The sequence below is a fragment of the Panthera tigris genome, chromosome B2, assembly GCF_018350195.1.
Source record: "Panthera tigris isolate Pti1 chromosome B2, P.tigris_Pti1_mat1.1, whole genome shotgun sequence".
NCBI lineage: Eukaryota > Metazoa > Chordata > Mammalia > Carnivora > Felidae > Panthera > Panthera tigris.
Window position 1 is genome coordinate 11,757,029 of NC_056664.1, and position 25,679 is coordinate 11,782,707.

General features: G+C 41.8%; 1 protein-coding gene and 1 long non-coding RNA gene across 3 annotated transcripts in view; both read right to left on the bottom strand.

Moving 5' to 3' along the window:
* CAP2 (cyclase associated actin cytoskeleton regulatory protein 2) overlaps positions 1–25,679 on the bottom strand; it is a 156,594-nt gene that overhangs the window by 45,735 nt on the left and 85,180 nt on the right. The gene's annotated exons all lie outside the window — the stretch shown is intronic.
* Positions 14,106–24,481, bottom strand: LOC122238553. Its single transcript, XR_006217479.1, has 2 exons — positions 24,281–24,481; positions 14,106–14,583 (listed from the first exon to the last, which is right to left on the bottom strand). It is a non-coding gene; the product is annotated as an uncharacterized LOC122238553 (long non-coding RNA).

Consider the following 25,679-nt stretch of genomic DNA (forward strand, 5'->3'; position numbering starts at 1 on the left):
AGATTTACTCTTATGTAATTAGCTCGGCGAGGAAGTAAAAGGGATGTCCTCTAGCATATGTAATACTCATTTGCTTCAAGTCAGTGTCTGTGCATTTAAGATAAGAGAGGCTCCAAATAAATATCCACCTAGGTTAATAGGATTTTAGGATTACAGGAATCCAAACTGGGTCATCTAGTTCAGGTTCTGATAGACCCGTCTGAGTAGGTCATGATCAGTGTTTTAAAAAGTAACTGAAACAGAAAAAAAAGTATCAGAGGGCATTCACATGAGGTGGGAGCGTCCCAAACATTTGTTTCAGTTACCCAGTGGCTGTGCGTGTACATGCGTGTGTACAATGTATTTCTCATCATGAATCTCAGTCTAAAATTTTAAGAGGTGTGGATGGAATCCAGTTCTCCCATTTCACATAATTAGGAGACAAGATCAGCTAGCCAGTGTTAGTAGAGCTGGGGCTAGAACCCAGGTCTTCTGGGAGGCCCTGAAACAACTTTCTGCATCCGGTGCTCAGAAAAATACAGTTAGCTCTCCACGCACAAGTTTCCTCCCTGCCAGCAAGAGTAGGGGAAGGTATTGTGAAGAGATTAAGGGCTCAGATCTGGAAAGAGACCACCTGGGTTCAAGTCCTTGCTCCCCAGTGTACTAAACCCTAGGCCATTCCTCAGATTACCAAATGTGTCTATGATTCCATGACCTCATCTGCAAAATAGTGTTGATAATGGTACCCACTTGACAGGACTGTTAGGAGGAGTGAATGAGAGGAAGCTGTCTGTACTCGGTATAGAGTCAGGTGCACTGGGGTTCTCCGCAAACAGGGCGTGATCTAAAGGTCTCTGCCAGGGAAGCCTCCAATCGCCCACATTCACCGCCCAGTTCCCTCTTATCACTTGTACGCCAGCACAAGAAGAGAGATTTCCTAGTTGGGATATGCAAATGGACAGAGGCACGCTTTTTGTTTTGTTTTTGACACCTTGATTTAGGACTTCCAGGCTCCAGAACTGTGAGAAAGTAAATGTCTGTTGTTTAAGCCCCCCAGTCTGTGGTACTTCCTTTTGGCACCTGTAGAAAAATAACCTAAGGGTATAATGGCTTTATAGGAGAAGCAAACACCTCCAAACCCCCAACAACAACTCCCAAATCAACCTCTGAATAAAACAGTCACCCCCCACCAAATACTCCTTGCCTCAAAACTCCATGCCTCTTCCATGTTTGTTTGTTAACGGCAGCCAAAAGTCAGGTTTAAATGCTCTCCCTGGAATTTCGCTATTTGTTTATTAAAAAAAAAAACTTTTTTAAATTAAGTAAATACTACCCACGATGTGGGGCTTTAACTCACAACCTCAGAATCAAGAGTCGCATCTTCTATGGACAGAGCCAGTCAGTCACCCCTGGAATTTCACTCTTTAGAAGGGAAACATTGCCCTCTTCAAGGGATTCTTTTCAGTCCAAATCCTACATCAGATCCAAGGTGTGTTATAGGTATTTCTAGAAGGCAGCTGATTTTTGCTTATGGCAAAACTACTAAAAAGCATCCTAATTTCCTCCAACAATTTGCTAAGCTATAATATTCTTGATGCAGTGACATTTCTGAAAAAGACCAGAATATCTGAATTGTTGGTGATATCTGGCCTATTGCCCCAAGGGGAAAAATAACCAGAAACACTGTATTTACAATGTTAGATAGATTTATTAAGGCCATCTTCATTTATCTCTAACTTCCCAAGAACAAACTCTAAAGTCTGAGGAGACAGAAGGATATTATACATTGGTTATCTGATGAAAGCATCATAAAGATTGAGAAGAGTTTCCTTTTGCCTTGGTTTGGCAATTGCACAAAGAACTGTCCTCATTAAGAAAGACAGAGAGAGAGAGAGAGAGAGAGAGAGAGAGAGAGAGGAAGGAAGGAAGGAAGGAAGGAAGGAAAAAGGAAGAAAGAGAGAGAGAGAAAGAAAAAGAAAGAAGGAAGGAAAGGAAGGAAGAAAGAAAGAGAAAGAAAGAAAAGAAAAGAAAAGAAAAGAAAAGAAAAGAAAAGAAAAGAAAAGAAAAGAAAAGAAAAGAAAAGAAAAGAAAGGAAGGAAGAAAGACCGGCTCAGAGAACTAAGTAAAACAGCTATTTGCATAACCTTAATAAACACTATAGCTTTTATTCGGTGCCAGATTTCTCCTGTACTGCAAGCTAGGCTAACACTCTCCAGCTCATCCTGAACGTTCACAGCTGGAATCAAAAACAGAGAACATTAGGGTTATGGTGTGATTTCCATCAAAGCTGACTGTGTAGGGATGTCAGATGAAAGGCAAATGGGAGAGAGGCTTTCAGTTACAAGTATTTCCACCTGTTAAGTACTGAGCAGGTACTAGGCGTACTCAATAAATACAGGCTGAAAGGCACATGTCAATGAACACTACAAAAGAGCTTTCCACTCGTAGAAGGGGATACATTTAGGAGGTGTCCTGGGTTGTTTCAATGGATGCATTGGTGATGGCTCCTCAGACCACATCTAGCTTTAGGCTGACTTGGGATTGGCCAGTTGTACCCAGGTCTCATTCAGATGACTTCCTGCCTGCCTGCCTTCCTTCCTTCCTTCCTTCCTTCCTTCCCTCCTTCCTTCCTTCCTTCCCTCCCTCCTTCCTTTTCTTTCTTTCTTTCTTTCTTTCTTTCTTTCTTTCTTTCTTTCTTTCTTTCTTTCTTTCTTTCCTTTTCTTTCTTTCTTCCTTCCTTCCTTCCTTCCTTCCTTCCTTCCTTCCTCCTTCCTTCCTTCCGTCCTTTCTTCCTTCCTCCTTCCTTCCTTCCTTCCTTCCTTCCTTCCTTCCTTCCTTTCTTTCAAAAAATTTTTTAAATCTTTATTTATTTTTGAGAGACAGACAGAGTGTGAGCAGGGGAGGAGCAGAGAGAGCGGGAGACACAGAATCTGAAGCAGGCTCCAGGCTCTGGGCTGTCAGCACAGAGCCTGACAAGGGGCTTGAATTCATGGACCATGAGATCATGACCTGAGCCAAAGTCAGACGCTCAACAGACTGAGCCACCCAGGTGCCCCAGATGACTTTCTTTAAACTCTGGTTTCTATTACTCTGAGACACCTTTCCTTGGAATAAAACCATTTTGCAACGTTCAAATGAAGGGTTAACTGGAAAATCTTCTCTCCCCCCTCCCCCAGTTTCTGTAGGCTTTAACAGAAGGAGAAAATGACCAAAATGGAGGGGAGAGAGAGACATCAGCTGACTGTTAGTTTCAGGAAATGTTCTACAGGACTGTCTCAGCTTGATGGGACTGTGCTTTGGAGAGTATTTCAGGACTCAGTGTCTTCATGACCCTAGTTTCTGCCTTAAAGTTGAAGAATTGAGACCCAGTATCATCAACTTCATCTCAGCTTAGCTCCAGAAATAATTGTTTTGCAGAAAGTAAAATTAAAGAGCTTTATCAGCAAGCTCTGTAGAAACTTTACCCAAAAAGGAAAACCAAATTTCCACTCACGCTATTTTGTGAGAAATGGAACAGACTCCCTGGACTTTGACCTCAGAGATGTGTCACTGAGTGGAAGGAAATAAGCCTATTCCTGGAATCCAGGGTTTTCATGGGTTCTCTTCACCAGGTAGAGAACGGATCAATCTATCGCTACTCCTTTTTAAATAATTTGTTTTTTCTGGTTATAAAATTAACATACACTCTCTGTGAAACGCTGGGGAAAAAAACAGATGGGAAGACGTCGGTGAACAATAAACATGCTTAATTCCGCCATGTGAAAAAAAAGCCCTACTTAAATGTTTTATTTTTTTTTTTCTGGCACACAGACTTAGTAGAGCTCTCTTGAAAAATAACAATAATTACTTTAAAAATAATGGCCATTAAGACCGTAAAGAATGGTCCTAAGAGTGGGATTCCAGCAGTTTCAATGAAAATAAGCAAGGACACAAATAAAATGCCATCAATATATTCTTGGCAAGTACTGTGAGAATTCTGTAATTGTAGAAAGGATGTTCTAAATGTAAATACTACAAAAGCATTACTATCACAATGCAGACAAGCTCAACAGCATTAAAGAAAGTATTTGATTTTAAATATCTGAATCCTACTTACATTTAAAATTCTAAGAAAACTTACATCAAACAGGAATGCTTAGCCAAGCATGCCACCAAATATCAATCATTATTACCTTGGCTAATGTGTTTTTGTGTAAAGTTTTACCAATTGATTCCACTTAGGTGCATGTGTGAACATGTGCATGAATTATAGCACAAAAGACATATGGAAACATACACATCAAAGAGTTAACATTAAAATTTTTCTTATTCAATCTTGTAGGTTTACTCATATATTTTAAATTTTCTTTGTTTAAAAATTTTTAAAAAAATGTTTATTTATTTTTGAGACAGAGAGAGACAGAGCATGAACAGGGGAGGGGCAGAGAGACAGGGAGACACAGAATCTGAAACAGGCTCCAGGCTCTGAGCAGTCAGCACAGCACAGAGCCCGACGTGGGGCTCGAACTCACGGACCGTGAGATCATGACCTGAGCCGAAGTAGGATGCTTAACCGACTGAGCCACCCAGGTGCCCCTTCGTATATTTTGAATTTTCTAATCTGTACACCCATTTATTCTGTTATTAGGGGAAAAGTTTTAAAACATACTAACTAGTTTTGTACCTTCAGTGGTAGAAAAGAATTTAATGGGTGCTATTAAACTTACATATATCAAAAAAGATTAAGCCTCTTCCTTACCATGAGGTAAGTCATTTCAGGAAACCATCTTCAGAAATTATCAGAATGAGTTATTCAGTTGAAGAATAGGTATAGCATTTTCTCAGGCAAAGGTTACCCAAATCGGGTTTCTAAAAATATGTTATTTGGGCACGTTTTAATAAAGGAAGCAATTGTTTTCACCATTTTAAGTTAGGAGCAAATATTTTTTACCAGAAACATTAATTTGAGTTCACTCACTTTGGTGCAGTTGTAGACACTTCCCCAGGCTAGTTTCCCTTAATGTTCCTGTTACATAAAAATTTTCCACTGTCCAGGAACATTTTGGAGGTTTGAGAATACGCCTCATGGAAATACTTTCAGAAACACTGGTACAGTTAAGACAACTTGGAAATTGAAAACAATTGCAAAACTGTCACAGAAGTCAATCTAAATAAACGAAACTTACTGAGCACTGCAAACATACATGATATTGTAGTAGTTGTCATTATCTTGCATTGTGACGATTTTCATAGAAGATATTTTTTATGTTCATAAGGATTTACATTCCATATCCTATTTCAGCGTTTGCTAAACTCTCCTAAAAAACACACTTAAGCATCCTCGGCTTTTGCTTATATTCCTTAAAAATCATTTAAAAAATTTTTTACTTGTTTTTTTTTTTTTTTTTGTTTTTGACAGGGGGCAAGGAGGGGCAGAGGGAGAAGGAGAGAAAGACTCCCAAGCAGCCTGCACGCGCCCAGTGTGGACCCAGATGCGGGGCTCGATCTCATGAACCGTGAGACCACAACCTGAGCTGAAATCGAGAGTCAGACACTTAACCGACTGAGCCACCCAGGCACCCCTAAAAATAATTTTTAAACAGTAAAACCATGGAGACTTGGGTTTCTTGGGGAATGAATTGCTTTGGAGAGTTGCACTGTCCTGATACCCAAGAGAGAAGCTCCTAACATACAAAAACTCCTGCTTAATTTTTTAAAGTTTATTTATTTATTCAGGGAGAGAGAGAGAGAAAGAGAGAGAGAGAGAGAGAGAGAGAGAGAGAGAGAGAGACTGAGCGAGAGAGCTCCTACTTAAATTTTTAATGCAAATCTTTCAACAACCCATTATACTCATCAGCACTTTTTCTTTCAGTAATTTTTAAAAAACAAACCATTTCAGACATGCATAAAAGCATAGAGACTAATAGGTAGGCATGTATATGAAACATCACTGAATACTGACTGGGGCCCAGGATCATCACCATGCTGCTTCTTTACTGACATTTGCTGAAGGATGGTTGGACATGCGAGGGTCTGGAGCCTGGGACAGAGAACCTCAGGGAAGGCACAGAAGCTCGACGTCAGCCTGTTCCATTTTTCTCATAAAGGTAGAACCGTGTGCTTGCAGTTACAAATCGGGCAGTTTTAAAATTGAAGCATAGTTGACATATACCATTATATTAGTTTCAGGTGTATAATTAATGGTTTGATACCAGTCTGGCTCATATCCACCACCACATGCAGTTACAAAATATGTTTTCTCCTGGTGCCAACTTTTAAGGTTTACTCTCTTAGCCACATTCGAATATGCAGTACAGTATTATTAACTCTAGTCACCATGCTGTATGTTACACCCCCACAGCTTCTTTCTTTTATACCTGGAAGTGTGTACCTTTTAATCCCCTTCACCCACTTTGCCCACCTCATTCTCCACCCCTGACCCCTGGCAACGACCAATCTGTCCTCTCTATCTATGAGCTTGGTGGTTTTTGTTTTCAGTTCTATCAGTTTGGTTTTTTTTTTTTGATTCCACCTATAAGTGAGATCATATGGTATTTGTCATTCTCTGATTTATTTCACTTAGCATATGCCCTCAAGGTCCATGCATGTTGTCGCTAATTACAAGATTTCATTCTTGTATATGGCTGAATAATATTCCATTGTATATGCATCCCAGTTCGTCCATCCATCCTGATTGATACTCAGGCTGTTTCCAAGTCTTGACTATTGTAAATAATGCACACGGGGTGCAGATACCTCCTCAAGTTAGTGTTTTTGTTTCCTTTGGAGAAATATCCAGTAATGGGATTACTGGATCATATGATAATTCTAGTTTTAATTTTTTTCCCACACACGCATTTAAAAAAATGTTTATTATTTTGAGAGAGAGAGAGCGAGTGAGCCTGACTGGGGGAGGGGCAGAGAGAGAGAGAGAGAGAGAGAGAGAGAGGGAGACACAGAATTGGAAGCAGGCTCCAGGCTCTGAGCAGGGGCTCGCACTCGTGGACTGAGAAATCATGACCTGAGCCAAAGTCGGATGCTTAACCGATGAAACCACCCAGGGGCCCCTATTTTTAATTTTTGGGGGAACCTGTTCAGTGGCTGCACCAATTTACATTCCCACAAATTGGGCATTTTTAACGTAAAATCTTTTCTGCAAAAGCATTCAGCAAACCACAGGCTAAAGAGCCTTCTCCAAATAAATGTTTTAATTGTTCAGATAATACTACAAATAATAATTTGCACTGTTGCTACCGACACATTGTAAGTTATATGTTTTAACATTCAAAGCCTTATTTAGGATTTCATGGCCCCTGACACTGAGCAGTAGACACTATGTCAGTCCCCACTTATATTTTTGTCTTTGCCACTGTTCACAGGGGTGAGCCTTATCTCTCATCATTTCTAGTTTTTGTTGTGTACTACCAAAACCTACAATTGATTCATCAGAACAAGAACACAGTTCTGCTGACATGATATGTGGACCACAATTTTCTCTAAGCTCTCAATGTTTGACATGTCTCAGAAGAGTAGGTACAAGATATAAAAAGTCAAGTTCAACGAAAATCAAAATGTTTACACAATGACCCACAACAATTTGTGTCCTTATAACACCTCATATCCTGAATCTTGCTGCAACAATGGGAGTCAGAAGATGGAAACAACAACAACAAAAACCCTGTAACATTAACTGTTCCCTCAGGTTGAGATTTATTGTTTTCATTATAGTTGTTCTGATAGGTAGAGTCTTTCACTGGTAGTACAAAAAGAGAATAGTTCAGACAGAGAAAACACATCTTTTGTATTCATGCATGGGTGTGCAGGCTAACAAATTAAGTTGAATATCAACAACTTAACCTGGTTACCCACAGAGAGCACAAGAGAGGAGACTGGGTGGCCGAGAAGAATCTTATCTTGCACTTTGTTATGTTTTCAGCTTATTTTATGGGTCCAGCTGAGAAGATATCAACTCTGACTCCATCTGGGGAGGTATCACCTGGCATCTAAGAGTGATGAATTTTGTAACGATCTATAATTTTCCTTTATGGGATACTGAACATTAGAGAGGAACAGCAGGTCTCATTTTGTGCTCTACTCAAATGCAAAGGGACTTCACTAACAATCTCTACGGGTATAAATTGGACAACACTGCCAAAACTGTCCAGATTCACCAGCTTTACAAAATCTACAACAATATACTATGATCAGAAATTAGTTCTCTGCAAATGCAAAAACCAAAAACCAAAAACCAAAAAACACACAACTGAACTGCCATTAATCTTTTTTTTCCTATTAACATTTGTTGAGCACTAACTGTATGCCAACCACCATACAGTCACTTGTGTCTACTTTCTAATGATAAATCTCAGTTTATTTTTTTTTAATTTTTTTTGGATAAATCTGTTTATTTTTTTTAAATTTTTTTGGATAAATCTCAGTTTTTTTTTTTTAATTTTTTTTTGGATAAATCTCAGTTTATTTTTTTCAATTTTTTTGGATAAATCTCAGTTTTTTTTATTTTTTTTGATAAATCTCAGTTTATTTTTTTTAATTTTTTTGATAAATCTCAGTTTATTTTTTTTGATAAATCTCAGTTTATTTTTAATTTTTTTTGATAAATCTCAGTTTATTTTTTTTATTTTTTTATAAATCTGTTTTTTTTTAATTTTTTTAATAAATCTCAGTTCATTTTTTTTAATTTATTTTTTTGATAAATCTCAGTTTAAACTATCAAAGCACCATTTGAAAAATCCTAGCCTAGTCAACTGGATTTACCGGGTTATTATCTTTCCCCTCAATAAGCGGTCCATGGTAGAGGCACAGCTAGATCTCCCTGAGATTCATTTATGCAGAATATTGCTGAGATGACCCAAATCTATAGTTTCCCTTCCAAACTCAGGAGATAAGAAAAACTTCAACAACTATCCTGTGAGTCTTAAGTCACATGGCAGGTGAACCATTACTGTCTCAAGCTACTAACGCTTAGCTCCAATAATCCTTAATTAGAAACTTGCTTTTTCTTTTAAGGTTAGCACAATCTCCATGAGATTCCACTGTCCGATTTTATCAAGCACAATGCTTCCCACTGGGCATCCAGTTTGGTGAACAGCTCAGCACAAATAGTGCTTCCTGGTCAACGGACTTTGGTATCCCCCTTTTGGTGAGTCATGATTCACCTCAGAATACTGCTAGAGAAGTACGAAAGAAACCTATTTAACTTTGTTTAACCTGATGTTTCTACAGTTTTTTGTTTTTGCCCACAGAACCTTTTCTCTCCCCCACCCCTGGTTTTCTAGGGAACCGATACTCTGTGGGACAGAGCATGGGAAATGCTGTTCCAGGGAGTCCGTGGGGCGGCTGCAGGAACTCCCAGAAGTCTGCAGGGCTGCTCATTGGGTATCCATCATTCCCCTCCTCTCCACTTGGTCTTGCTCATTACCACTGAGATACTTCCAAGGGCATTTAATGGAGGTAAAGAAGTCTCTAGTCCCCCTCCAACACCCACACCCACACCCACACCCACACTGGGAGGGCTGTTGGCACAGCCTGCCCCCTTCTGCACTGAGATTCTGTCTTCTACTGCCATCCCCTCTGCCAGTCCTTCTCTGACTCGCCTGGTGCCCACTTCTAATCACCCCCACCATTTGCAGCTCCAGTCTTTCCTCTCCCTTCTCCTTAGCGTCTTTGTTTTCTTTTTTTTTCTCTTGCAGATCGAACCCTGGGTGGAAAGGCAGACTCCCTAGAAAACACAGCATTCTTTTCCTTCTGCAGAGCAAACTGATGGCTAATGACCTTTGCCTTTGGTCCTTCCAGGTCTTGAGCTGTCTCTTCTCCCTGGGCTGCCCCATGGCCATGGGATGCTTCTTGGTATCCAAGAGGGATTTCTGGCTGCTTCCAGCTGCAGAGAAGTTTCCTGATTTAAGGTTTCCTTATGTTGTAGATCTCATGGGCTCAGCCTTCTCTGTGCTTATAGATTTCTGTGCCTGGTGTTTCACACTGACTTCTAAGGGGAAGTGCGGCTAACAGGGTGTCTGAAGCTAGCACAAAACGTGATATACATCCAGAACAACTTTCTATGAGGTATGTGCAGGAAGACCATCTTTGATCTTTGACTTAGTTATTAGACATAAGGCCTACTGCTCTTGACTATGTAGTAAAATGGAGATGATTGTATTCATTATGTCTCTAAAGAGAGTCATCTTGTTACCTGTTTGTTTCTTCATTTATCCAACAAATATATGCCAAGGGCCATCTACGTGCCAGGGCTGGTCAGAGGTGCTGGGGTAGGGCACCCCAATACAGACAGTTTGCAGCAGCAAACGATACGGCGACTCTTACGTCCCTGCCCTCTTTTGTTCAAGTGAGGTGGGGAAGGAATTGGCTCATACGGGTTTGGAGGTGGGCAAGTCCCAAGATCTGCAGGGTGAGCTGGCAAGCCAGAGACCCAGAGCTGACGGCAGAGCTCCAGTCTGAAGGCCGGCAGGCTTGAGACACAGGAAGAAATGGTGTTAAGTTTGAGTCCAAAAGCAGAAAAAAAGCTGATGTCCCAGTATGAAGGCAGTCAGACAGGAGGAATTCTCCCTTACCCAGGGGAGGGTCAGGTTTTTTGTTCTATTTGAGCCTTCAGCTCATCAGATGGGGCCCACCCACATTAGGGTGCTTTATTTATTCAACCTACTGATTTAAGTGTTAATCTCATCCAAAAACATCCTCACAGAAACAGCTAGAATAACGTTTGACCAAATATCTGGGCACCCCAATGGCCTAGTGAGGCTGACGTATAAAGTCAACCATGACAAGAGACAGTACACTCTGCGGGGAGCAGATTTCTGATTAAGGGTGATTGGAGCTGGGTATCAGTACGAACAAAGAATTATAAATAACTAAAGTATATAGTATGTTAGGTGTTAAAAGCCACTGGGAAAAAAGGTGGAGTCGAGTGAGGGGGATCAGAAATACATGTGGGGATGGGGTGCAATCTAAAATAGGATGACCAGAAGAGGTCTCATGAGGGAGGTGACATTTGAATAAATACTTGGAGGAGGGTATTAGCCGTGGGGCTGTCTGGGGGAAGCAGAAAGAGCTCTTGAAGAGGAAAAAATCATCACAGGGGTCTTGAGGCTGGAATGTGTCTCCAGGGTTCAAGGATCAGCCAGCAAGACCAGTGGAGCTGGAACGAGTTGGAGGAAGAGGTGGAAGAGGAAATGGTGGGGAGCAGGGGAACGAATCACACGGGCTGTTGACAGGACTCTGGCTCTTATCCTGAATGAAACAGAAATCGCTACAGAGTTTTGAGCACAGGAATGACATGATGTGATTTTCTTTTATAAGAATCATTCTGGCCGCTGCGCTGAGAATAGACTGGGGGAAGGGGGAGGGTAGAAGCAGGGAGATCGTATTTGAGACTTTGCGAGAATTTGGATGAGAGACAGAAGCAGCTGGGGCCAGCGTGACCGTAGCGGAGGCTGTGAGGAGATTCTGGACTGGACGTGGGCTATCTGAGTGCAGGAGGAGTTAAGAATAACTCCTTGGTTTTTGATCTGAGCAATTAGGATGGAGTTGTGGTCACCTGAGAAGCAGAAGTTGAAGAAGGAACAGATTTTAGGAGGAAGACCAGGAGTTCAGAGTTGACACACTCTTTAGTCTACCCTTAACCTTGCCTTCCCAAGGGCCACACTTCACTAAGATTGTCTGCAAAGCGGCTCCCGATGTCCTTAACTCCCCTCCTTGCTTCTAAGCTTGATTCCTTTCTGGTTTCCATGCTCGGGAGCAGGTTCTCCCGTCTCAATTCAGTGCAACACAGTGTATCATGTGTTGTTCCTCACACACAAGGATGGTGCCTTTGGCCCACAATCAGCAGGAGGTGAGCTCGGTGCCGTTTCTCTCCTGGTGATGGTTTGTGCTGAGTCATCCACTCTGGCCAGCAGCAAATGTCTGCGAGACAAGTCGCCTGGATAATGGGTACAACCCGGGGTTGGCGGGAAAATTTTTTTGTTAATTTCCCAGGTCAATTACTCATTCTATCCTGAAGTTAGCTGGCCCACAGAGAGCTCAAACCTTTGGACTTAACTTCATCTGTGCCATATTTTAACTAATTAGAGTAATGGATGGAGACATACTGTTTAATATGGTTGATCTGGGGTAGACCCAATCATGTCGTATGCGTGTCTGTGGGTGATCTAGCTTTCTTGCTTTCTTTCTTTCTCTCTCTCTCTCTTTCTTTTTTTTTTTTTTAAAGGTTTTACTTTCAGGTAATCTCTATACCCAACATGGGGCTCAAACTCACAATCCCGAGATCAAGAGTGGCACACTCTACCTACTGAGCCGGCCAGGTGCCCCCTTGCTTGCATTTTTTATGCTAAATACAGTGCTTGTCACGTAACAGGTAAATGAAGAAATAAATACATTAATGTTGAAGTAATAAATAAAAATGAACCTTCGAAGAAGTGAGACGTGATCTGGATAGTCGAAATAAACTTATTTACTTACTATGGCAATAGTTTATCCTCTTTGATACATGTGTTGTTTTATTCATAAGTGAACACAACGATCAGGTATTTTCTTCTATGTTTTCTTCCTCTGTTTTCCTTCATAAGCTTTTCCTTGCATGGTATCCACCTTGATCTCATCAAGCTTTCTGGTTCCTATTATCTGTTAAAATATTTATAGAGCACCTACGATATGCCAGGTTTAATTCTAGGTATTTGGAATATATTAGTGAGAAAAAGAGAGACTTCCTCTACTGGGTTTGTAAGTGGTGAACGGACGGCAAATAATATACATGATAAACACATCTTACGTTGAAAAAAAGTAGAGCAATAAAAAGGGATGTAGGTTCTGGGGAGTTTTATTAATGTAAAAAGGCTTAGGTAAGAAGGTCTGGCTGACTGAAATATTTGACTATTTGGTGAATTCTGTTTCTTCTAGCCAATCCTGTCACATGCTAGCAGCTGATCAGAGTGGAATATGGAATTTCAATGAGGAGAAAGTAGGAATTGGAAAGGAATAAAAGTTGCCTCCCTCACTCCCACCCCAGAACTGGCTAACCTGGATTCAGCCACTCATAAAGCTAGAGTTCATTTTCAATTCCAGATAGTCTTGACCTTGGCATACAATACAGGATAATATGCTTGCGGCTGATTAGCATTACAGAATAAAATGTGCCAGGTATACTTTCTAGTACCTGCTTGACCACCTCTGTGTTACCAATCTTGATTTTTTTCTTGTAGGTACATTTTGTCAGCTCTGGGTCCTTCTGACTTCCAGTGCATAGCGTTACTTTATTAAATTAAATATACTCAGAGATTTTTTTTTTGGTGACCCCAAGATACAAAATTAAAATGTGAATACATGTACCCTACCACTGGGCAACATCATAAAAAGTTGGTAAATTTACAGGCAGGGAAAATATACAACTGTTTCCCATGGTTGGTGTTAGGAAATTTCTCTGAATTGCTAAGATGTACCTTTCCAACATCACACACTCGCATTGCTAAGTACAAAATACAATGCTTGCAAATGAAAGGCTGAAAGGTCAAACTCTTTTCTTCCTTCTGGCACATTAGATGCTCCTTCCAGAACACAGAGAGATAGGCTGAGGCCAAGAGGAACTGACCTGGGCAGTCATTGGGATTTGTTCCTCATCATCAGGCCATGTTAGGAACCCCACACAAGTCTGTATAAGACCTTCAGTGGTGAGCCTCATATGGGGATCAGTTTTGGGGTAGGGAGGACATGAATTGCCTACTATCAGTCAGGTACTATACTTTGCATTCTATATCTTAATTAAACACCACAAAACCTTGGAAAAATTAGCATTATTATTCCTGTTTTACGAATGAGGGGATAAGTTCAATAAATACTTAGTGATATGCTCAAGGTCATCTGGACAGAACTGGGATTTGAATTCAGATATGTCTGCTTCTCAAAGCTTATGTTCTTAGGCATAACGAAGAGAGCATTGGCTTTGGAGCGGGGCACATCCTGGTTTAAACCACACCTTTCACACCCGTTGGGGCTAACTTCCCCTCTCTGAGCCCCAGAATCCTTCTAGGAAAGGAGTAATACTCATCTGTGACCAAATAAGATAACGTGTGTATAACGTCTGACACATACACATCACAGAGACCTAAAGATGGGACCTGTTGTTATTTTCACCATTATTCAAAGATTTTACTGACTGTATGTATGAATAAACAGTATGTCATTGATAGCCAAACAAAATGTATTGCTCAGTGAAACATCACTGGTAAGAGAACCGACAGCCCACAATTTGTAGTCACAAGGACGAGCTTTCAGCGCAGGCTGTCCTGTATGACGTAGAAACTCAGGTCTTCTCTTCTGAGACTCCCAGGCCACTTACTCGTGTACTCCTAGATACGACATAGGCTGAAGCACTGTGACAATGACTGGAGCACTGAGGAACAGTCTTTGGGAGAGGCTGCCCAAGGTCAATGCCAGGTGGAATTGTATCACCTCTCATGTGTTGACACCATGCTGGACTCTGAGACCTCGCTGTTGCAGTCGCTACTGATTAGTCGTCACCGTATCACTGATTTTCTTTAAAGACAACTTCTCTTGTGGCCATCAGTTTTGTAAATTTTGGACCTCATATCCTTCCTAGACCTGCTGGTACAAGCGTTTTCCCGTTAGCAAGAGTGTGCCACAGGCAAGAGACATGGCAGCCTCTAGTGGGAGAACGTTCTGTTTGCTACGGACCTGTCAGATATGAAGGGCAGCACAATGGAGTTGCCATGCACTGCAGGCACCAGAGTCAGTCTCGGATTTTAGTCTTTTTTTTTTTTAATTTTTTTTTTAACATTTTTATTTACTTTTTGAGACAGAGAGAGAGCATGAACAGGGGAGAGTCAGAGAAAGAGGGAGACACAGAATCTGAAACAGGCTCCAGGCTCTGAGCTGTCAGCACAGAGCCCGACGCGGGGCTCGAACCCACAGACCAAGAGATCATGACATGAGCCGAAGTCGGATGCTTAACCGACGGAGCCACCCAGGCGCCCCTCGGATTTTAGTCTTAACTCTGCCTCTTACTGACCAAGAGAATAACATTCACCTCATAGAACAGATGTGAAGCAACAGGTGTTCCATATTCATTAACGCCCTTCCTCCTTACGCTTCTGGAAGGTATACTTTGAGACCAACTGTGACAACTCAGAGGGCAAAGTCCAATGACTAACACAAACTACTACCTAGTGAGATGCCTCCGAGTGACTGATACCTCGGTGTCTACCTTGATAGATGCTGATTCTTGCTAATGACTTTGAAATTAAGTATTATTATCCCATTGTTTCAGCAGACAAAACTGAGGTTTGGGCACACTTACTAATTTATCTCTGAAGTTGGCCTGTATTATAAATGATTTTTTTAAAAAAGGGGAATGGGAAATGGGAGGCGAACCATAAGAGACTCTTAAATACAGAGAACAAACTGAGGGTTGCTGGAAGGGAGGGGTGGGTGGCAGATGGGTTAAATGGGTGATGGGCATTTAGGAGGGCACTTTTCAGGATGAGTACTGGGTGTCATATGTAAGACATGAATCACTGGGTTCTACTCCTGAAGCCAAGACTACACAGTATGTTAACTAACTTGAATTTAAATAAAAAATAAAATAAAAAAGGGAAGGAAATTCATTGAACAATTACTATTAATTGCCTCAATGACCACATTCCCACCACCATGCTGTTACCAAAAGAGTAAGAAGGTCACACGAATGCACAGCTACAGCACGGTGAGATGTGGTCCAAGAAGGAACTGGGGAGGAGCTGGTCTGAGGTGGGTGGGGTCAGGTGGGACAATCCAGAGGGGCCAGCTTTGCTTGTTTTTTTTTTTTTTTTAATGTTTATTTATTTTGAGAGAGAGAGACAGAGAGCATGAGAGCATGAGCTGGGTAGGGGCAGAGAGAGAGAGAGAGAGAGAGAGAGAGAATCCTGAGCAGGCTCTGTGCTGTCAGCATAAGAGCCCAACGTGGGGCTCGATCCCATGAACTGTGAGATCATGACCTGAGTTGAAACCAAGAGTCGACGCTCAACCAACAGAACCACCCAGGCACCCCTGTTTGCTTGTTCTTTAAAAATGAGAAGAAATGTGCAGAGTTCTAAGCTGGGAGAACAGCAGGTAAAAATACACACACTCCTATAAAAAACAAAGACACAGAGGCATAAAAAGTCACAGTGTGCAGGAAACAATAAATTTTCCTGGAAGGCATGGAACGCAAATCCTGTGGGGAGCTGTGGGTGATGAGGCTGCCAAGCCAGACAAGGATCTGTGCCTGGGGAGCCCCACGTGTGGTGCTGAGCAATGCGGATTTTAGAGAGAACTCCTGGGAGGGTTTTAAGCAGAGCAGTGCCCCAACCGGAGACTGAGAATAACCAGCCTGGTGGGGAGGAGAGACTCCGAGGAAGGCACGGGGGTGGGGCCAGCACCAAAGCAGAGGCAGCAAGGCCAGTAGGAGGTGTTTCTAAGGCATTGATGAGGGACTGACGAAGGCAGTGGCTAGGGTGACCATGAGAAGGGGCCGGATCTGAGAGGCATGTAGGACAAGAATGCCTTCTGTTTCTATTCTGCTGCCTCTGGAGGACCCAGCACACAGTAGGCACTCAATAATTGAGTGCTGAGTTGATGAATGAGGTAAAAATGAGAAGTGACAGCAGACAGAGACACAGAGGATGACTCCAAGGCTCCCTGTCTAGAGGACGCTTTTAAAACTGCTGCTGCCTCCTGCTGATAAAGTCAAGGAAGCTGCTGGATTCCATGAGCAGATGGAGACGGCACCCTCCCTCCCCAGCAAATCATCTTTCAAGCCAAAGGCAACCGTAAGAACATGGCGCACAAGAACTACCAAGCATGGGCTTTCTGCAGGATGCGGAATGAGAATTCAAGCTCTTGTCTGAGTCCTAAGTGGAAGAGTGACTTCAGCTGGCCTTTGGGTTGTGGTCACAGAGTCGATAAGAGAAAACACTTCTAGATTGCTAGCCTTTCATGATCCCATGTGGTGGTGTCTGGGATCCTTTTTAAGAAGTATTCCTATAGTGTTTTCATGATTTCCTTGGCCAGGCTTGAATAGTATGTTCTTTACCTAGGTTTCTTGCCTGAAGATAGTTAAATTATAAACACAAAATCCTGGAGTCCTACTTCCTATTATTTTGTCGGATTTTCCTATTTTATTGTTTCTTAGAACATGTTTGGTCACAAACATAGGGGGCTATTGTAATAGGAGGAATGTTTAGGTTCACGGAACTGCCCCATTTTTACTCCTTCATTCTTTGAGCAGTATGGCACGGTGGATGGTGGGAAGATGCACAGCTCACCCTCCCCCATTCCTTCTTTCCTTCTCACTCCTCATCCCCAGAAGCTCCTGCACTATGTGGGGACCCCGCAGAGCCTGCCATGGAGGTGGTTTGAGGGCTACTTCAATAGAACGTTCTGGGAGTCTCTGGCTCCTGACAATGAAGGGAAGAGCATTTGAAACAGGAAAAGGAAGTTAAGACTGCAGAGACATGGTTGCCATGTGGATTTTCCTTCCACAATCCATTTACTTTTTGGAAAAGAACAACCTTATTAATAATTATTAGCCCTGTAGTTATCAATTAACCCCTTTTTCAGGGTCAACGCAAATCAACCAAGAGCAATAAAGGGGCTGACAAGAAAGGAGGAAGAGTGGATGTGACATGGGAGCCTGCATGACAGGAAAAGTATGCTGATATGGCAGCCAACAGGGTGATGCCCACACTCACCCCATTACACCCAGGGCCCAGCTCTCAGGACCGGGCTCTCAGGGTTAGCTCCCTTGCCATCTTGGGCCACAGTGTCACTGGCTACCAAACCTGGCTGGAGAAAGCTGGTGGCACTGGGAACCGGAAGCTTGTGCTCTAGGCTGGTAAAGCCCCGCCGATCATTGCAGGTCTCTGGCAAGTTGTGTAATGGAACATCTGTGAGCTTTGGTGTCTCCATCTGTAGATGGAGTGTAACATTACTATCCACGCGCTCCTGTGTGACATTATGGAAACTAACAGGTGATAAAAGAATCTCGAGATCCTCGAATTAAAAGGTTACTGGGAAATGTTCACACAAAATGCCATAGTATTTATGCCATTTACATCAGGAGTTGGGGGAAAAACCCTCAGGACTGGGAAATCCATTGATTTTACTATTTCTATTTTCCATTCTACTTATCTCAAATTCTCTGCCCGCTGAATCCTAACCCCCCCAACTTCAAAAAGAAGTACTGTCCCTTCTATATCTGCACTTTTATTGAAAGCAGAGAAATCAGACAATGGCATTTGAGTCTGGCATTTTGGGTTCATTTAGAAGGATCTTTATACTTGAAAATAAGAAAGAATGATTTTCAAAGGCAGTGAAAGAAAATCATCTTCAGTTAAGGGCAGTTTGTGTCCAGAGAAGCAATGGGGATGTGGATCCTGGGACAATGACATAATCCTCCTTCTTCTGTACTAGGGATAACTCCGGGCGTCTACAGGCAGCTGTTCAGTGGTCTCAAAACCATTTTGTTTATGGAGTTTCCTGACTCCAGACAATTCTACAGTGTGGTCATGGTCAGATTTCCTGGTCACGCACCTATGTGTTGCTTGTGCTGGACCCAGTTCCACATAGAGCTCCCCCAACACTTGACCGACACTCACAGCACACACCCTCGGCTCCATATGTATCCTGTTTGATTTTTCCATTTGTAAAACACCTGGGAACACGTTAGATCCAGATGAAAAGCAAGGTGTTTACAAACTAGTAAAGAAATACGATATTTATCCTGTCAGCTGAAATGAACGTGACAGATGTATTTTTGGTTAAAATTAAGATCCTGAGCCCTATCACGTTACTCCCGGCGATGTCGCCAGATGCACAGCGTGTGTCTAACAAAGACACGCCCTATGGTCATTTGAGCCAGGCTGCGGGTTCCAACAATTCATGGCAGGGAGCTCGTGACAAGGGCTTGCCTGAGAGGGGGCCCCACCCACGAGTCGAACCCACTGGAGTAGACTCTTGAAAGCAGTGTAGAAAGGATTCTCTTCTATCTTGCCCTGCCCACAAACATCTTCGCTGTCAGGCAAGGGTTCTGGGAAGAAAACACATGGACTCTTCAATTTGGGTCTACAAAAGTGGTTCTCATCTCGGAGCAGCAGACTAGACATGTCCCCAAGGACATAAATATGGGAACGGACCAGTTCTTCCCACTAGGCTCGCTGGGACTTTTCTTCCCACCGGATTTGCAGAACTCCAAATAGGAGTGACTTGTGCGTGCACAGAGGGCACACAGGGGAGACACAGGAGAGAACCCACGGGGCTATTTTCTAGGGCAAGCTCTTCCTCTGGTTCTTTTCAGGGTCCCCTTGTCCATAGTTTATGAGCCCGGTCTGCTTCTCTTGCTGACCAATGAGCTGGTAAAAACAATACTGTTGGCAGTACAGGGAAAGATAACTGAACTGCCTTTAAGCCTGGCCTTCTTGAGGGCTTTGTGTCTAGTGACAGGACCTGGGCATGTGAGAAGGCTCTACCAAGGGGTCCTAGGGTTCCATGCAGGTTTGAATTTCCATCTTTCCACACCTCCCTTTATGGACTGGTATTTGCTTCTTTTGCACAGGTGCCTAATCCCAACTTCATCCCACTGTAATAATGATAGTCAAACTGGGTCCTTTATCGTTACCTTATCTGCACTCTGTAGAGCTAGTCTACCGTGGGTTATGTCTCTCTGGGGTGTGGCCACCTGCACACCAATGAGGTCTTTCCTCCACATTGATATGCATTCCATGTGTACACATGACATCTTAGGAGTCACAGGGATTCTTATAGAACCGTCCAGAAAAATTAGAAAGGAAACAATGGGGAGGGAAAAAAAAGAATGAAAGAAAACAGCTGTTATGTACCCTGGACTCTTGAGAAGGAATTTGGGGGATGGTAGCACCCACCCTCCCCATAAAATGATTTGAAATAGAAAAACAAGAAACAATAAGTACCATATAGTAAGTTTCATAAATAATAAATAAGTCAAACACATAAAATTCACCAATTCGCAGCCTGAGTCCCATGTAAAAGTTTTGCAATTGAAGAAGGAATGAGCAAAACAAACAAAGAAACAAAAAAAACCCACCACCACCAACAACAAAAACCATGGACCTGGGGCTATCCACCTAAACATGTCCGAATGAGCTCATGACAACAGCTTCCAAAGAGAGAGAGAAGAAATAATTGTCACTATGAAGGAATCAGGAGGGATAGGAAGCTCAGCAAAACTTGCAAATTTATAGACAAATAAAAACACCAAGAGAAGAATTCGTGCAGCCCAGATGGTTAGTGTTACCATGACAAGCCAGAACAACTGGCCCAAAGTATGGCTGCGTTACACAGATAGTAACATTGGAACTGTCCCCGACAAGCCTAGTGTTAACCGCTGAATTATGCCTCCCCTAGATTTGTATGTTGAAATCCTCACCACAAGTACCTCAGAACATGACCATATCTGGAAGCAGGGGTGTTGCAGATGTAATTAGTTAAGATGAGGTCATGCCGGAGTAGGGTGGGCTCCTAACCCATTATGACTGGTGTCCTTACAAAAAGGGGAAATTTAGATAAGGAGGCACACACGCTGGGAGAGCACCATCTTGGTTTTGGAGTTCTGGCCTCCACTACTGTCAGACAATAAATTTCTGTTGTGTAAGCCCTCAGTTTGTGGTCGTGTTTTGTTATAGCCGCTCTGGCAAACAAATACACCTGACTAATAGGCTGGAGAATCTCAAGCTTGGACGAATAGGCACATGGTGGAGTCAGGATTGTGATAAGCACAAAATCAGGAGCAGAGATAACAGAAAATTTCCTAACCGGGAAGGGAACTTTGGCGTGGATGTCGGGAGAATCCCGACAAATCTACTCAGTAACGAGTGACTTGGCATGCCCATATTTCCCTTCACAGGCTTGTCTATCACTTAAAAAAAAAATAAAGTAAAGGGAAAGTTTTAAAGCGACCATAAATAAGGGAAGTTGGCATTTAATGATTTAAGGAGAACAAGTAATTTGGTTTCTCTCCTTAGACTTTGGAGGAGAACAGGCCTGGGTGGAGAAATCATGACAAACCCAAGAAAAAATACTTGACCAGGGTCATCTTGCTCTTTAAGGGCAAAGGAGAATATTTTAAGATTTAGTGGACTTGAAACAATGACCAACTAAAAATAGAAACAGTGGGTCACAAAGACTCATACCCATTATGTCGCTGCAGGAGATAATTAAGGCTAGACAGAGACTTAAAGATCTCTTTGAGAAACAAATGAATTAGAGTATTAAGCAAGGATTAATTAATACGCCTTTCACTAATAATGAAAACAGTTGGTAAGTTAGCAAATAAATTCTTGGAACTCTCAAGTAATAGCAGAACCCTAAAAGGATCTCAGATAATAACTATAAAGAATGAATACTAGAAGGGGAAACAAAGACTCTTTCTGATTCCTAAAAGGGAATGAAAGTTTATTTAGTTAATAGTAGAAATAAATAGAAGCAATTAAAATGGTTTCTCTGAAATACATTAATGTTAAAATGTTAACGAACAGACCACTTAGGGTTATCCTTTGGCCTAGCTCAAAAAGAAATAAAGAGTTTAAAATCCAGCAAAGAACACACAGAAATGAAAAAGAGAAAGCATTAAACGACTACAATAGGAGATAAACTGATTGGGCTTAAGGATAAATAATGTATCAAAAATAAACAAGAACAGCCTGAACTTGCTTATTGTAACAAAAACAGTAGTTGACCAGATGAAAAAAAAATAAAATCCAACAATCTGCTGTTAAAAGATATATTTAGTACCAACTCATTTTGATCAATGGGGTGGGGGAGAATGGTCTCAGATTTAACCCACTTAACTACAAGAGCAGAGATACTTTGGGCTTTTCCATTTGTTCGACGCAATTTCACACACTTGAACCCTGCCTGTCTTCCAAGACTGGGTTCCAGGGTCCCCTTCTCTGTGACCGTGTCTGCAGCTTCCCCAACCCTTATGCAGCGCTCCAGACTGCCACGGGGGGCCCCGTAAGCTCAGCATTTATTACGGAGCACCACATTTAGACTGATCTTTGGTCCTCACCAGACCTTGAGCTCCTGCAGAAAGCAGCTCTTGGTGTCTCTAAGCCTAGCTAATCAAATGATGGACTATGGTGTATCCGTCAAAATGAAACATAAATGGATTTGGAAGATGGAGATGGACATTTCAGGGCTTTTCTTTAACACAGGCATGGAAGTACACTGTTGTAAGAACTTTGGCTGCTCACTGTGATGGCGTATTGGATTTGCTTGGGGAAGGGGTTGGCGGAGGGGAGGGGACTCGGATGCTGAGACAGCAAGCTGCAAAGGGCCCTGAATGTCGTCCTATGGGGTCTATGGGATTGACTGCAGGATTCCAGATTAGTTTCTTTTCTGTTTATTGACTCTGCTTTGTCACAGTGCCCACGATCAAAGAATGGGGCACAGACAGTGGAGAAACCAGTTAGGAGAGTCCATTCCTATAATGTTTGTCAGTGAGTGGTGGTATTTCTTTCTTCTTCTGTCCTTTCTTTTTTTAAGTTTATTTATTTTGAGAGAGAGAGAGAGAATGAGAACATGAGTGGGGCGGGTCAGAGAGAGGAAGCAGTGCAGAGCCTGACATGGGGCTTGAACTCATGAATCATGAGATCATGACCTGAGGTGAGATCAAGAGTTGGATGCTTAACTGACTGAGCCACCCAGGCACCCCTTCTTTTGTCCTTTCTTTATTCACGGTTGTTTCAAGAGCAAGCCTGGAATACTTTTATGTTAAAAAATTTAAAACCTTCCCCTCTGTAACCCAGCCATCCTTTCTTCCTCTCTGCATTAGGGCAATGGGAATGGAGTAAAGGTTTCAGATTCCACAGTCTTATGGTCAGGGCAGTGTCAGGGCTCAGAGACTGGTTAGATGTGGGGGCTGAAGGAAAAGGAGTCCAAAGAATTTAGGAATTTCTAATTCAAGTGACAGGGTGGTTCGTGGTTCCATCAACTGAGAGAAAGAATCGGAGTGGGGGCTCAGTTTGACCAAGGTGTGTATGTGCGGGTTCTGGACAAGGTGCATTTGAGGTTCAGGTAGAGCATCCAGTCCTCGGGATAAGGAGTCTGGAGGTGCATAATTGGCACCATTAGCACAGGGGTGACTGGTACCACCATGGAAACTGAGGATACTGATCAGAGAGAGACGGGGTTCAAGAAATTGCTCTTCTGATGATAAAGAATGAAATCTTGAGGGAATATATATAATTAATGAGTAGAGGAAGAAAGAGAAGCCAGAGAAAGAAATGAAATGGGAGAGACAACTTGCAGAGAATAGAGTTTCATTTGCAAGAGAAGAACAAACTTTTAGGAGGGGAACAGTCAGTAGTAAAGTTTCTTCAGGGAGGTTGAATGGAATGAGGACAACCAGGAAGATCCCAGGGCACTGGGAAAGTCTTTTTTGGTAAAATGATAAGGAAGGAAGACAGATGACAGGAGACTGAAGGGTGACAGGGAAGTGAGGACATGAAATCAGGGAGGACAGAGTATTCTAAAGAAGTCTGGCGACAAAGGGAAGGAACGTGATGGGTTTAGGTGGTCAAGGATGATGAGATTTTTTTGTTTGTTTAAAGGAGAAAGAACCCTGATTTGGTTGGCAGACCAAGCAGAAGGAGCCAGTAAAGAGAGAAAGAGGGAACGATTGATTAGATAAGGTTCCAGAGAAGTCAGGAGGTCGTCACATAAATGGGGTACTCATGATGTTATCAGATCAAAAAGAGAATTCTGAATAAAAGCAATGAGGGGTCACTATAGGATTGCCACAGACACAACCTATATAATATAGTAAATTTTTATGTCCCAAGCAACATAAAAAAATACATAAAAGAGAAGTGGGGGGAAAGCAAGAAGAAATAAGTAAATGAGTAATTGCATAACAAACTCTATTCAGGACATGCCTGGACAAAGAATACAGACAAAATTGAAACTTACAAAAAAGTAAGGAAAAACTAACAGACATAGGAAAGAGAATTAAACATGAAACAGAAACATGTTTAATTAAACATTAAACAGAAACATGACAGAATTAAAAAATATTTTCTTTTCACTAAAAATAGATCTCTTCCCACCATTTATTACATAAGGGAGACAAAGACACATTAAAAAAATATACCTACAATATTCTTCCACAATGTTAGAAAACCAGTATCAACTGAATTCCATTTAAGTAACACCATACAATTAGAAAATTTTTTCTTATAAATAATATCAATTAAAGAAGCAAGCCATGGCCCAACCCCTGTGCTCTTACATTTCTTTTAGAACCCCACTCCTGAATCTTTGTTTTGGTCCCAATTCTTCATGATTTCTCCCCAAGCTCAGCTGAAGGCATTGGGTGGTATTTCCTCTTTATAAAGGCTTATTTGTTTGCTGGTCTTCTCTACTCAATCTTCTTTAAAAATACTAATTATGTTTTATATGTATGGGCTCAAGTTTATTGGAGAATCAGGTAAAGAATGAAGATATGGATCATAAGAATTTATGATTAACCAAAAGTTAACTCAAAAATAGAATGCCTACTCAAATGATGTCATAGACAATTACCAAATAAAGAATGTCCACTACGATGACAAATAACATGGATTAGGATGATAGGAGAAGATGTGAATATTTAGTTATGTTACATACAAAGAGCAGAGAAAGTACTCTGACACAAAACTGAGGAGAATGTGAAATAATATAAGTCATTAGATAATGATGTTCATCACATTATTTCCTTTAGAATTTCTTCAATTTACTTTTCTTTTTTTTTTTTTTTAACAAAACCAAAAATCAGGGACAAAATGGAACAGGGGTCATCCTCTTGGAAGAGTTAAGAAAACTAGCAGGTTATAGAAAATGTCAGCAAAAGTACTCTTTTTAAATGAGACAAATATATCTCCAGGTCCTGTCAATAGTAAAATAAATGTTCCACTTAGAAAAACTAAACAAGACTAAAGCCACATAGGGCACCTGGGTGGCTCAGTCGGTTAAGCATCCGACTTCAGCTCAGGTCATGATCTCACAGTTTGTGGGTTCGAGCCCTGTGTTGGGCTCTGTGCTGACAGCTCAGAGCCTGGAGGCTGCTTCTGATTCTGTGTCTCCCTGTCTCTCTGCCCTTCCCTTGCTCATGCTCTGTCTCTCTCTGTCTCTCAAAAATAATAAATGTAAAAAAAATTTTTTTTAAAAACCACATAAAGCATCTCAGAGCAATAAAGAGCTCGATGGTGAAATTTGTGGCCATGTCTACTTGGGAGATCTTATAAGCCAGTTATCTTGATGCTCAGGTAGGAAGAATAAAATTTAATTAGCATTTAAAAGAAAAAAAGAAAACAACAACAACAACAAACCAAACCAAAGAGAAACTGGGGTGATACATTCATGCTCAGAATTGGAAAACCTTAGAGGAGCCAAGATGGTGGAACAACAGCATGGAAGTTTCTTTTGCATCTCGCATCCATGAAATACAGCCAGATCAACACTAAACCATCCTGCACACCTAGAAAACTGATTTGAGGATCAACAGAACCTGAACCACAGAACTTAGCAGGTACGCAGCATGGACAGGTGAACTGGGGGAGAGAGAAGCCACAGAAAGCAGGGAGCTGTTTTTGCGTGCTGAGAGAGGGTGGAGAAGATGGGGAAAATATAGGAAAAGGGCCCTGCCCCCC